The following is a 12,233-nucleotide window of genomic DNA, read 5'->3' as shown; positions in this document are numbered from 1 at the left end:
TCAGGGCCACTCAGACCTATTAGTGCCCACGGGCCCTGGTCCCCAGCCCTGCCAGGGATGGCTCTTTGTCGCCTCGGGACCTAGGAGGTGACCTAGGAGGTGACCTAGGAGGTCCGAGGTGACAAAGAGCCGTCCCTGGCAGGGCTGGGGGCTGAGCTCCCTGGCAGCCCCGAGCCCACGCACGCTGCCACCCCGCATTGCCACAAATCCAGGTCTGAGCAGCAGCAGAGCTCGCATGGAAACACATGTGTTTTCTATATTTTTCCACCCAAACGCTGGATTTTTAAATATTCTAGCAGCACCGTTCACTCGGCAAAAGCTGCCAGGGTTTATGACAGATCCCTCCTCCTTAAGGCTTTGAAATAAGGCTGTAAACATGCTCGCCAGGCTAAAGTGTTGCCTGTAAAGGGGGTTGCTCCCCTCATGATGTGCCTATTGGCTCCAATTAGCACTGGCAGGAGTCAACCGCAAAGAGAAGGCAGAGCTTATCCCTGGGAGTGAACTGATTTATTTACAGCATTTTCAAAGCAAGATGAATACAGCTTTTTTTTTTTTTTTCCCTTTATGAAGCTACCCATTTGCACCAGGAAGAAAAAAACCAACCATCCCCTAAATAGCTGGAAGCGGGAGGATGCTGCCTGCTTTCCCTGAGACAGAAATCCTGCTTTGTTTAATAAGGGTGGGATAAGATCGCCTGGCATTTTACTGAAGCTTTGCCCTGGCCATCGCCAGAGTGGGGGACAGGGAACCCTGCCCAGCCATGCCCGGAGCAGGAGACAAGCACCTCAGCACCACGGGGTCAGGAGCCAAGCGCTGGTTTTATCAGGGTGCTTTACTGGGTGCTTCAGCGAGAGGAGCTGGGTTTTCTCGGGGTGCCACCTGGGTACCACCAAAGTTCACTTGGGCAGGAGCCAGAGGAGCTCAGCCCAGCTGGATTTCAGACCCATCTCATCCAACCATCCCATCACAGATTTAGGTACCGTAAGACACCTGTGTTGGGAAGCAGCGGCTCCGCTCTCCGCTTCGGGGCTTGCTGGAGGCAACACGCTCTCTGTGGGGCCGGTTTCAGCCACCGGGCTGGGGGAACGGCCACCCTGGGGGAAAAACTGTGGTAATCCCATGAGGAGACAAACCTCCTCATGCAGGAGAGCCGGGGAGCGGGCCAGGCGAGACCTCCCCATGGGGCTTTCTGCTCCCATGCCAGCATCCTCAGCGGGAAGCAACGGGAAGGAAAAGCTGTGTGCCCCACGGGCTCCGCCATCCTCCCACCCCACAACTCCACATCCAACCATCGCTTCGGGTTCGCTTGGGTTCATCGCCCCATCCGCACGACCAGGCACCTGTCTTCATCCTTTGGGCTCCTTCCACCTCCACTGGCCACAGCCCGAAGGTCTCTTCTCCGGTGAAGCTTTGCTCCGGCTGCTGTCTGTCACGACGGCGTCGGGAAGGAGCCGAGGCGAGGAGGTGTTTGTACAGGCAGGAGTTACGGCCGTTGCCCGCTACCGACCACGCACTCTGCTTAGCCGGCAAGAGCTAAGTGGCCCAGCCATAACTTAACACCCAAGCTGCCCAGACGAGGTGGCAGCTGACAACGGGGGGGTTTACGGACTTTGGAGGGGACTTTGTTAGTGGTAACCTCGGGGGACATTTTGCTGCCGGGAAATGCTGGAAGATTGTTGTGCTCATTAAAGGAGGGGAGGCGATGCAGCCGGCAAAGGTGGGAGTGCGCTGCTGAGCTCTGCCCCTACAGCACATCCCTGTAGGTCCCCGTGTCATTGAGGTGGGTGGCAGCTCCGGTCCTCGCCGGGGCTCGGGGTCCTCCGAGGGGACCGAGCCCCTTTCTCATGCTCGGTGGTGAAAGGAAGGGGTGATGCGCTGCGGGAAGACGGGAGAGGATAAAATCACGACTCCTTTGGGTCCGCCCAGGGATAATCCGTGCCTCAGTTTCCCTGCAGAACCTGCTTGCGACGTGCTGCCGCTCTCAAGGCACCTCGCTCTGCTCTGCCTCTCGAGACAAAACAGGCGATGCCGAGCCCCGAGCATCCTCAGCGCTGATAGCAGGCGTGGGCCAAGGCCCCGCTTTGGGGCCGGGCTCAGCTCGGCAGCTGAATCAGCAAATAATTAGCAGTGGCCAGAGCCGGGGGATTAGCGTCCCTCTCCTCTCCAGCCGTCCAGCCCGGCTTAACCCTTTCATCCGCGTGTCTCCGAAGCCCCGAAGCTTTGGGGTCCCCCGGGGGGAGATGCTGCCGTGGGGCCGGTGCCGCTGGTGGGGTGCCCAGGGTGCCGCGGCCGGCGTCCCCTCGCCGGAGCGACGTCCTGGCCGCAGTAGCAGCCGGGGAGCTGGCGCAGGGCTCGGGGCGAGCCGTCAGTCCCGTGCGTGGCGGCTCGTTTGTTCACCTCCGGGCAGCCCGATGACAGCGCTTCCCTTTACTACCAGCTGCAAAAACCTGGCAGCTGATTTAGGAGAGCTCCCGGGGCCCAAAATGTAAACCGTTTTTCACCAGGAATGTATAAGCAAGCCATAAAATAAGGGATTTGAGTCTGGTCACATGGGACAGGCCTCCCATAAAATTGAAGCATTGATCTGTATTTTAGTGAGCAGCTTCGAAGCTGCCCAGATGATTGAAGACCTGAGCTTTAACAAACTCTGTAATCTCCCACCATACATCTGAAGTGGCATGTTTGAAGTCCGAGGACGAGTTATTTATATTATTTGTATAATACACGGTGAAAGGACATTAGCCACAGCTCGAGCACCAGTGGTGGGTATTGCTGCCAGGCAGAGCGAAGCAGCGGCTCCGCGGTGCATCATTCCACGTCGGGGCTGCCCTGCACGTGGGCACACGCGTGTGACAGCCGAGGTGGCCCAAACCCACAGGATCTGGCCATGCTACTGCACACGAATGCCGTCCTGGCTGCCCCGTGCCATCTGCAGCTGCTGGGCTGGGACACGTGGACCTGTTCTGCTCTCCCGGTGGGGGTCACCCCCTTCCTGGCACGTGTCATCCCCTTCCCACTAGGTCACCTCCTTCTCAATGTCTGTCACTCCCTTTTTGATGTTTGTCACCCCCTTCCCAGCAAGTGTCACCTGTTCCTGGCACGTGTCATGCTCTTCCCAGCATGTGTGCCAACACCATCCTGGTGTGTGTCACCCCGTTCCCAGTGTGTCACCCCTTCCTGGCATGCATCACATCTTTCCCAGCATATGTCACCCATTTCGAGCATGTTATCCTATTTTCAGCATGTCACCCCCCTTTCCAGGGTGGATCACACTGCTCCCAGTGTGTGTTCCCACTGCAGGTGCTAGCCGGGCTGCGGTGGGACACACCGCTGCTCATGGAGTCCCCTCGCCTTGGCAAAGCCACACAGGGAAAAAACTCACTGCCACCCTTTCACTTCCATGGCCCAAACTGGCCTCGCCCATCAGCAACAAAAAAGTAGTTGGAGCAGTATATATTGACTATAAAAAGTGTAAATTTTGGGGTAAACAAAATTATTTATAAATTCCAGTCAAACTCTGAACAGCTCTGGCGAGGCCAGAGGGATGCCTGTGGTATGGGCTGAGAAAGGCCAAGTGCCATTTAAAAACATGACTTAGTTTTCCATGTCTGGGAGATGTTTCCTCTGCACCCTATGTTCACTTTCCGTGATTTGAAGAGGTTAAGCAAAAAATGGTTGAAAGCTGGAAAGTGTGTCCTCCAAAACCAAACCAAACCAGAACTATTGGGGTCACCTAAAGCACGTTGCAACCTTTAAATGAAGCTTCTCGGCAGCTTTCCTGCACCAAAATCGCCACGTTTCCCAATTACATTTTTTCAGGGACAGCTGTGAAACATAAACTATTCAGTTAGCGTGTGGGAAAGGGGAGCTCTCGGTTTTGGTGGCAGCTCCCAAAACATGGGGCTCAGTGGGACACCGGCTGCTTCCCCGCCGTGCTGGCAGACCGCCCCGGGGGGGCTGTGGGGGCACCCAGCACGGGAAGCGACATTGAGCTGGCTTCCCCCAAATCCGATTTTTCTATTTCTTGCTTCTCTCTCTTGGAGTATCACTAATCACAGCAGTTTGCCCCAGGACATTGTCACCCAAATAACCAATAACCCCTGGTAAACCCCACAAGCCCCCCATCGCGCGCCACAGCCGGGGCAGGTGCAGAGCTCGAGCTCAGCCCCCAGTTTTCCACTGCAGGCTCCAGGGGTAGGTGGAAAATTGCGCAATACTCAGCCTCCGGCAAGTATTTTGCGGCGGCCAGAGCTGGGCTCCCATGCCCTTGGCAGGATGATGGGAGCCTGCGATTACTAAATCCCTTGCCCACTTAAGGCAGGCTCGGCACTCCAGCCCACAGCGAGGCATATTTGAAATGCTTTGGGCCAGATTCGGACTCCTGTACCTTTCAAGCTTTCCAACGGTGGCCCAGCAAAACCCCCTCCCCAAAATAGACCCCAGCTGTGCCGCCAAACCCACGCCATCAGGGGGTCCTCGGAGTGGGTGCCGCTACTCCCGTGGGAGCCCTGGGATGGGGGATACGGGGGAGACGAGGGGGGACGGGGTCTGTTTTGTCGCATGGAGGCAGCCCCGAGCAGAAGAGCCGGGGTGAGATGGCCGGGACCGGCTGCCGCTGGGGCTTCAGCAGCTTCGTGCTGCAACCCAGGCACGGAGGGGTTCGGGGGGGCCACCACAACCCTTGCAGGGTGTATCGCTCCCACCCCAGCAATGGCCCTGGAAAGGGAGCCAGTTAACTCTGTGCCACTTAAAAGAGGGTTTAAGCATACAAGCCTGATAAGGGGTTAGGAGGGTTATTTCTCCCCCTGTCAGCTGGCAGATAGGTTAGGGACTGGGGCTGCTGGTGGCAGGGTCGAGCCGTGGGGTGTGCAGGGTGTGCAGCCCCCGTGGTTTCTCTGGGGGGAAGGCGGTAGGGCAAAGCCACAATAAATGCCCGGCATTTCACCACATGGGGAAATTATTAGGACAGATTTTTGGCAGGGGTCAGAGCGTCACTTTAATAGCACCGGCTTTAACAAGTGTGTCTGTGTGTGTGTGTGTGTGCTTGCAAGATGCCTGTGAAGTTCCCTTATCCTGGGGAAATTGCTCCAGTTACCTGCTTGGCTTTCCTGGACTGGGAAAATCAGGGTCTTGAAAGGACCGAGCCCATCGCTTCATCTGTCCAGATGACCAAAACTCCCCACAGTCATCTGCTGCTTGGCCAGAGTTAAGTCTCAAACCGCATCTTGCAGGGAAATAAGACAAATGAGCTCCTGCTTTGAAGACTTCTGCAGGAGAGCACAGCCCAGCCACAGCCGGTGGGTCCTGCCCTCCTTGCAGCTGGCTGCAGGGCAAGTTTTACACCGAAACTGCCAAAGTCCTGTGACTGTGCGAAAAATCAGCTTTTGCTAAAAAAAAAAAAAAAACCAACCAAAACATTTTGAAAAGCTTTAAATGCGATCACTTAAAAAGGGGTGTGTGTGCGTGTAAATAATTTTAAGTTGGTCTCAGGAGCTTTGCTTGCCTGACTCATGGTTAGGGGTTTTTTTATGCATCACATCAGAAAATACTGTAAAACATACTTTCAAAGCCTCAGAGGACCTCGGCCTCCTCGGGGTATTCAAAAGCATCAATTACATGAGCATTACAGGCAGGATAGTTTGTACGAACCCTGTTAAAAAGTCAACCTGAGACTTGTGCCTCTAAATCCCCTCGCTGCCCCCAGGGCTGGAACTGATTTCTGCCCGGGGTTCGGCACTAGGAAATGTTTCGGTTTAAAAAACGTTGAAAAACATTAAAACCAGGCCGTATGCACTTATTATTGAGAAAATCCCACACAGATGGACTGCATTGAACCGCGAGCAATTATTTTCTGCCATTCTCGTGAGTTAATGAGATGATCAGAAGTCCCCGGCGGCCTTCCTTTGCCTGCAGACCCGTGCATCAACCTCCTCTTCTGCAGCCCGGGGCTGCGCGGCGCTGGCACGAGCCCCTTTGCCAGCCCCGGGGCTCCCTGCCAGGGGACTGAGAAGGCAGCGAAGGCAGACCCTTGGTTTTTACAGGGCTGGCAGCTGTAAAGCCCCAGGACCCAGCGTTTTTTTGGTCCTGAACGTATTTGGGTGTGCCTGCACATCAGGGACCCACACGCTGGCAGGAGCTGGTATCCTATGGCAAACCTACGGCTGAGCAGGGGCTGCCGAGGCTTGGCACGGCACGGGCGGCCGAGACGAGAAAATATCATTCTTTTTTCCCCCATATTAAGCCAGGTTTGATGTTACGCTGCCGGTGGAGACCTGCTCACCGCGACAGGCTGAGCGCATCCCCCTTTTGCCGAGCGTGGCGTGCCGGTGCTGAGCCGGGCTCCGGGCACAGCGGCTGCCCTCGCCGCTCCTTCTGCCATCGTTAGCCATCGTTAGCCGGCGTGGCAGCGATGGAGAGCCCCGGCTGGGCCAGACCGCGGGTTGTTTACATCCCCCGGTGCCTCTGCGCCGTTGGGAGCCCTGCAAACAGCCGGGCGTGATGCACACTCACTCCTCTGGCATGAGCAGAGCAGAAGGTGGCTGAGGTCTGCACCCTTATCAGCACCAGAGCCCTAATTACTGTCCTAACGTCTAATACTCCAGGCTTGGCCGGTACCTTACGGGCCTGATTTCCTTAGACAGAAGCTGTTATTGTCCAGATGAGGGGTTTGAAGTCTTGCAAACACAAACCTATCCTCAAAGGGAATTTCTTTCGCTGACACTTCTCAAGACAAAGAAACATTTCTGTCTGTGTTTTTGCAGATGGATCTGGCCTTTCTTTTTTTTTTTTCCCCCTCCTCTGGATATTTGCAGCGCTGCCTGCTTCTGCTTTCAATAAGGAAGCGATACGGACAGGGGTCGGGACGACCACCTCGGTGTGGGGCGGGAGGGCAGACCCCGCTGCCAGTGGGGCTGCAGCCCCTTTTACCAGTGTGCTGGGCTCTGTTTTACTGGGACGCTGGGCTGGGCTCCATGCCGCAGCTCTGGGGCTGCAAGCCCTGCCACCGTGGGGACGGCACGATGCCACGGTGGGGGCCGTGGGCTCGTCGGGGTGGCGAGTGTAGGATGGGGTGGGCTGGCAGGGGAGCCCGGACCCGCGACAGGCTGCTCTTTGCAGGGTGCGGAGCTGGAAGCGTCAGCTTCCCCCGCCGTTCGGCTGCCCTGGTGCTATTCACAGGGGCCTGGGCTGGATGTGGGCCTGGGCAGCCGCTTGCCAGCGCTCTCCCAAAATCTCTATTTATAACTGGGAAATGGCCGGATCATTTCTTTGTACCAGTCACTCACCTCCAACGGGACGCAAGGCTGCCTGCTCTGGCCAGGGTCGGCCGAGCAAAGCAGCAAAGGGAAATCCCGTGGCCTTTCTGCAATGTGAGTTAATCAAATTGTGCCTCGTTAGCAGCGCACAAGGCGAGAGCCCGGCACTCCCCAAGTCCAGGGCAAAGCTCCTGCTGCCCGCGCTGGGATACGAGCAGGCTCTCATATGCCAGTGGAATCAGCAATTTAAAGTAGTAATCTGATCAGATGTAGCTAGTTATTATAACGGACTCGGTGACTTTAACAAGCTCCTGCACAGACTGGATTACCGCGGTCACTCATCCATAGTTCATTAGAGCTTCAGGACCGGGATCCACGAGAAGTCATGAAATACGATCTCCTAATCTTGCCTAAGTGGGAGAAGCCCAGCTATAAAGAAAATACCTTTTAAAAATAGCCGCCGAGTGAATAAATCTCCCTTGTGCTAAAAGGCAATGAAAGCGGACCTGCGAGAGAAGGGGATCTGCTCGCGGGATGCGTTTTCCGTGTGCACGGTTAAAGAGACTTCGCACAAGGGTGGTGTGCTTGGGTGGAGGAACAGAGGTCCTTCTGGCTTTTATTGATCAAAAATATCTTTCTAATGGTTTTCTGGGGGTTCCTGGGGAGAATAAATAAATAATGGCTGGATGGAGGAATGAGATGGGCAGACCCGCTGTCCCCATAGGCAGCAGCAGTCAGAGAGCCTGGAGGAGGAAGGTCTGCGCATCCTGGAGCTATGCCCAGTGTCTGGTGTCCCTCTCAGTCCCAAACGCCCTCACCCAGTCTGGGGCTGGAAACGTCATTTATGGCCAGTGAATGGCAGCCAGCTGGCACCCGTGCCCCTGAGGCTGTCCCCAACTGATCCCTTTCCCAGGAAGGTTTGGCATCACCCCAGGTATCTGCTCACCAGGACAGCTCGCCGGGGTGAGGATGCTCCTCTAAGTGTGGCACATCATCTGGTGCCATCGGGTGATGTGTGTGCGCCCCCGAGGCTGAGGGCATTGCCCAACTCCACTGGCGGGGCTGGATCCTTTCTGGTGGGGTGAGGTGGTGGCCCTGGGCCGGCTCGGGGCTGGGAGGACAAGGTGTTTCCTGGGACCTGGAGAAGGTGGGATGGGGCAGCTGGGCCAGAGGTGTCCCAACAGCTGGTTTGCTGAGATGAGCCACGTCCAGCTCCACTCCATGGGCGATGGGAAGCGGTAACATCCCTATGAATGGAGAAGAAAGCAGAGCTCCGGAAAATGCGGGGCCAGATCCATGAGCCCTGCACGATGGGTGCAGGCAGCTGTCTTAACTGGGAAACCCACATCGCTCCCTGGGCAAAGGAGGTGGCAAGGCAGAGGCAATGCCAGTATGGTGGGATGCCCATGCAGGACTTCCCAAGCAGGACATGCAAAGAGAAACCCCGAGAAGATTCCCTGTCCCCTATAAACCACCCCAGCCCTTATCAGGGAGAGCATTCAACAAGCAATTAACTGAAGACTTCATTAATACTGCTGCAGCTGGGAGTGCTCAGGGGCTTAACCTGAAGCATGTGCTCCTCTGGCTGAAGGTCTTAATGCACTTAGTGAACATCTGGATATGGCCTGCCCCTTCCAGACCTTTCTTCTCTCCACGGGCAATCGGGTTATCTGGAGGGGAAGGAAGCCTGAAAGCTGACTCTGTCCTCCAGGGATGCTTTCATTCCTCGGCAGCCCCGGGGGACGATTTGGCAGTAAGGAGCGTTGCATAAAGGAATGTCCCGTGATGGACGGCGCTTAACGGGACACCTCCGCACGCACCCCTCGGCAGAGTGGCCGCGGGTGCAAACTCTGACCCGTCCCCAGCAGCCTCTTGGTGCAGGGAGGCGATGCCGAGGCTGAAGGATGCCTGCGCTCGCCCTCGCAGCGGGGCGGACGCTTTCCCTCCAGACACCTCCGCGCAGGCACTGGTACCTCTGGACGCGCAGGCTCTGCAGACTCCAAACGCCGAGAAATGTTTGACAGAGCAGTGTATGTATTCCAAACATTGTTTGATTCATGTTTTAAAGTCTCACTTGCAAGCATACTTCCCCAGCTCAGACATCAATCACTGCAAATATGTTCTTATAAACAAAGCAATACAGACTGACTGTCTCTTCCACCCCTACCATATGCAGGTCACTGGGAAGCACCCCGAGGAGAGGTGCTTCCCAGCATATCTGAGCCCCACTGGAGGACACCAGCACAGGTAGCTGGGAAAAAGCAAAGGGAGACCTGTTACCAGTGGCACGGTACCACCCAAGGGCATGTATCCCAAAGGAAGGCAGTCGAGTCCTTCATCACTGCGCCGAGGATGACTCGCTCCTGCTGCTGAGCCGATGCAGAAAGGTGCCTGTCCTCACGGTGACCGGTCAACCCTTCGGCTCCTCATGTCCATCACTCCGTATCCCCCCAAACACACATCCCTGCCATTACAGGAGTGAGCTCTCACCAGGCAGGGATGGGGGATGCCAAGGTCGGGACGGCGTATTTTGTAGCACCCAGGGTTCCTGCATGCAGCTGCACACTTAATGGGTAACGAGAGCAGGCGCCTAATTTCATTTTATGTTTTAACCCTGAATGTCTGATTATCATGTCTAATACCTACACAAGAGCCCCCTCCTCAGCATTAGGCACTTGCTGTGCGTGGTGTGGCCATGGGCACGTCACGGCTGGCTGCTCTCCATCATCACCGCAGTCACCACCAGCGCTTCCCTGCCCGCGCTGCCTGCAGGAACATGGGGCCGTGCTGGGACGCGGTTGTACGTGCTTCCTCCGCCACCACGGACATTCCAGACCCTACAAGCCCCAGCCATTGCCACCACACGGCAACGTTCCCTGAAGCACACCCAGCTCTGGGGCCACCCCTGCCGCCGGCCGGGCACCCCGAGAGTCCTTACAGAAACAGTGAGACAGGACAGGGAGGGTGGTAAAAAATGTCTGCTCCAGACTCACGGGTTTTGGCGACTTTTTGAAGCAAACTGCCTTTCCTTAGGACGCTCCAGCAAAGTGCAGGATCCTGCTGGTAGGCGACTCTTGCACTCCTCAGCCCTCTGTTTAGGAAAAATAAATAGGAAAGAATCCAGCAGCGGCGCTTTCCTTCTGCTGTGCGAGATGAATTGGCACTCACCACCGCAGGAAAACTGTCCCACCGTGATCTAACCCAGCACTTTGTCCTGAAATGCTCTGCTACGGCTAAATAAATGACTCCTCTGGAGCAGGGTGACACATTCCAGCCTCAGACAGTGACACTGACAGATGCAATCAGCCTGCAAGGTTTAATGGGAACATGGCGCTGGCGGAGCCGGTAATGGGAAATTTAAGAGGGATTTGGGAGAGGAAGAGGAAAGCCAACAGTGTTTGCTGGTGCGGGAGGGAGGAAGGTCGCGATGGGGCAGCAGCCCAGCCATGGCATAGTGGTATTTATTGTGGGCGATTCGGTGGCAGGGGCCTGGCTGCGAGGAGGGGACAGCAGCGGGTGGGACAAAAAAGGGCTCCTGGCTCTTTGTCATCTATGAGAGAGCAATTGGGAGGCAGCGTTGTGGCCATCTCCTGCATGGGAAATGATTAGCCCTGTGGTCCCACCAGAACTCCCAAATTGAGAAAACCCCATCCTGCTGCCGAGCACACACAGAGCTGCTTTTTCGGAGCAGCAACGTTGCATCCTGCCTGGGTTTGAGCAGGCTCAAGCTCTCCCAGGTCAGTGCCGTGCGTCCAGCCACAAGCCGCGAGCTGCATCTAGCAGGTGACTCAGTTTTGTACACCCCAGGGCTGAGCACCAACCTACCGATGGGAGCCTGCCCACCGCCCATGCTCCCCGTTTCAGCCAAAGCACTAAGGCGAAGGAGGCTTTGGACACGTATACTCCAGGTTTTCCTCCCTGACTCTTGCCCTGCATCCCCATCGGTGCGGGGCGGAGGGGCTGTATCAGTCTGCGTCTCGCCTGAGTCAACCCGGCACCAGCCACCGTGGCCCAAGATAATCAGCAAGTGGCTCGGCCACAGAGCTCCGGGGGGACAATTAGAGAGGAGACAGCTCCTGCCTGCACCCAGCTGCCTTCCCGCACCGCAGGGCAGAGCTCAGGGGCCTCTGGAGCCTGCTGGGATGCTCGGGGGGGGGCTGCACTGCTTTGGGGTATTTCTCTGCAAAGGGGCGAAGAGGGCAGCCCCGCCACGGATCCCGGAGCCAGCCCTGTCTGACAAGGCACTGCTGCGAGGGCAGGAGTGGGGAAAAAAAAAAAAAAAATCTTGCTGCCGTAGGGAGATTTACTAGGCTGCTTATCAGCACAGGAAGAGCTGGAGCTTAGGGGCAAATGGGAGATGCTTTGGCTATTGCGGTATTTTTTCCTACCGTGCTCTGACCCTGCCGGCTCACACAGGGCAGGCAGGCGGCACGCTCAGCTCCACCGCTCGCTTGCCAGCAAACTTCGCATGAGCCCCTTCACCTCCGGCTCTCTTCTCACCAAGGCAGGGGCTGCTCAGAGCCCAGAGCAACCGTGTTCCTAAAAAAAGCGGTTTGTGTTTAAGTGCCGGTGTCCGTAAGCCCAGCAGAGCCACTGGTGTGGCCGAACACTGCAGCCTAGCTCGCCTGGCCGGGGGCTGCTCCCCATACCCAGTGCGTTTGAATCTCAGCAGCCACTTTTAACTGGGAATGTGGTTTGTAACTGCAGCCAGCACCTAGAGACGGGTGGTTACGGGGCTTCTGTGGGTCTTCCCTGTCCCGCTGCCCACCTGCAGCTCACACCAGCCTCACCACACTACCCCTGGGTCAGATCCTGGGGCTTATTTCCATGAGATCTCAAGGCTGTGGCCAGCTCGGAAATGAGACTTTTTCTCCTGGTGAGAAGGGATGCTTCCCAAGGGTTGTGCTTTGTGCTTATTTGACCCCCCTGCAAATACATGGGGGAGCACAAGCGTGCTGGGGGAGCTGGTGCATTACAGGG

Source organism: Harpia harpyja, chromosome 20 (assembly GCF_026419915.1).
Source record: "Harpia harpyja isolate bHarHar1 chromosome 20, bHarHar1 primary haplotype, whole genome shotgun sequence".
NCBI lineage: Eukaryota > Metazoa > Chordata > Aves > Accipitriformes > Accipitridae > Harpia > Harpia harpyja.
This window is presented reverse-complemented; position numbering follows the sequence as displayed.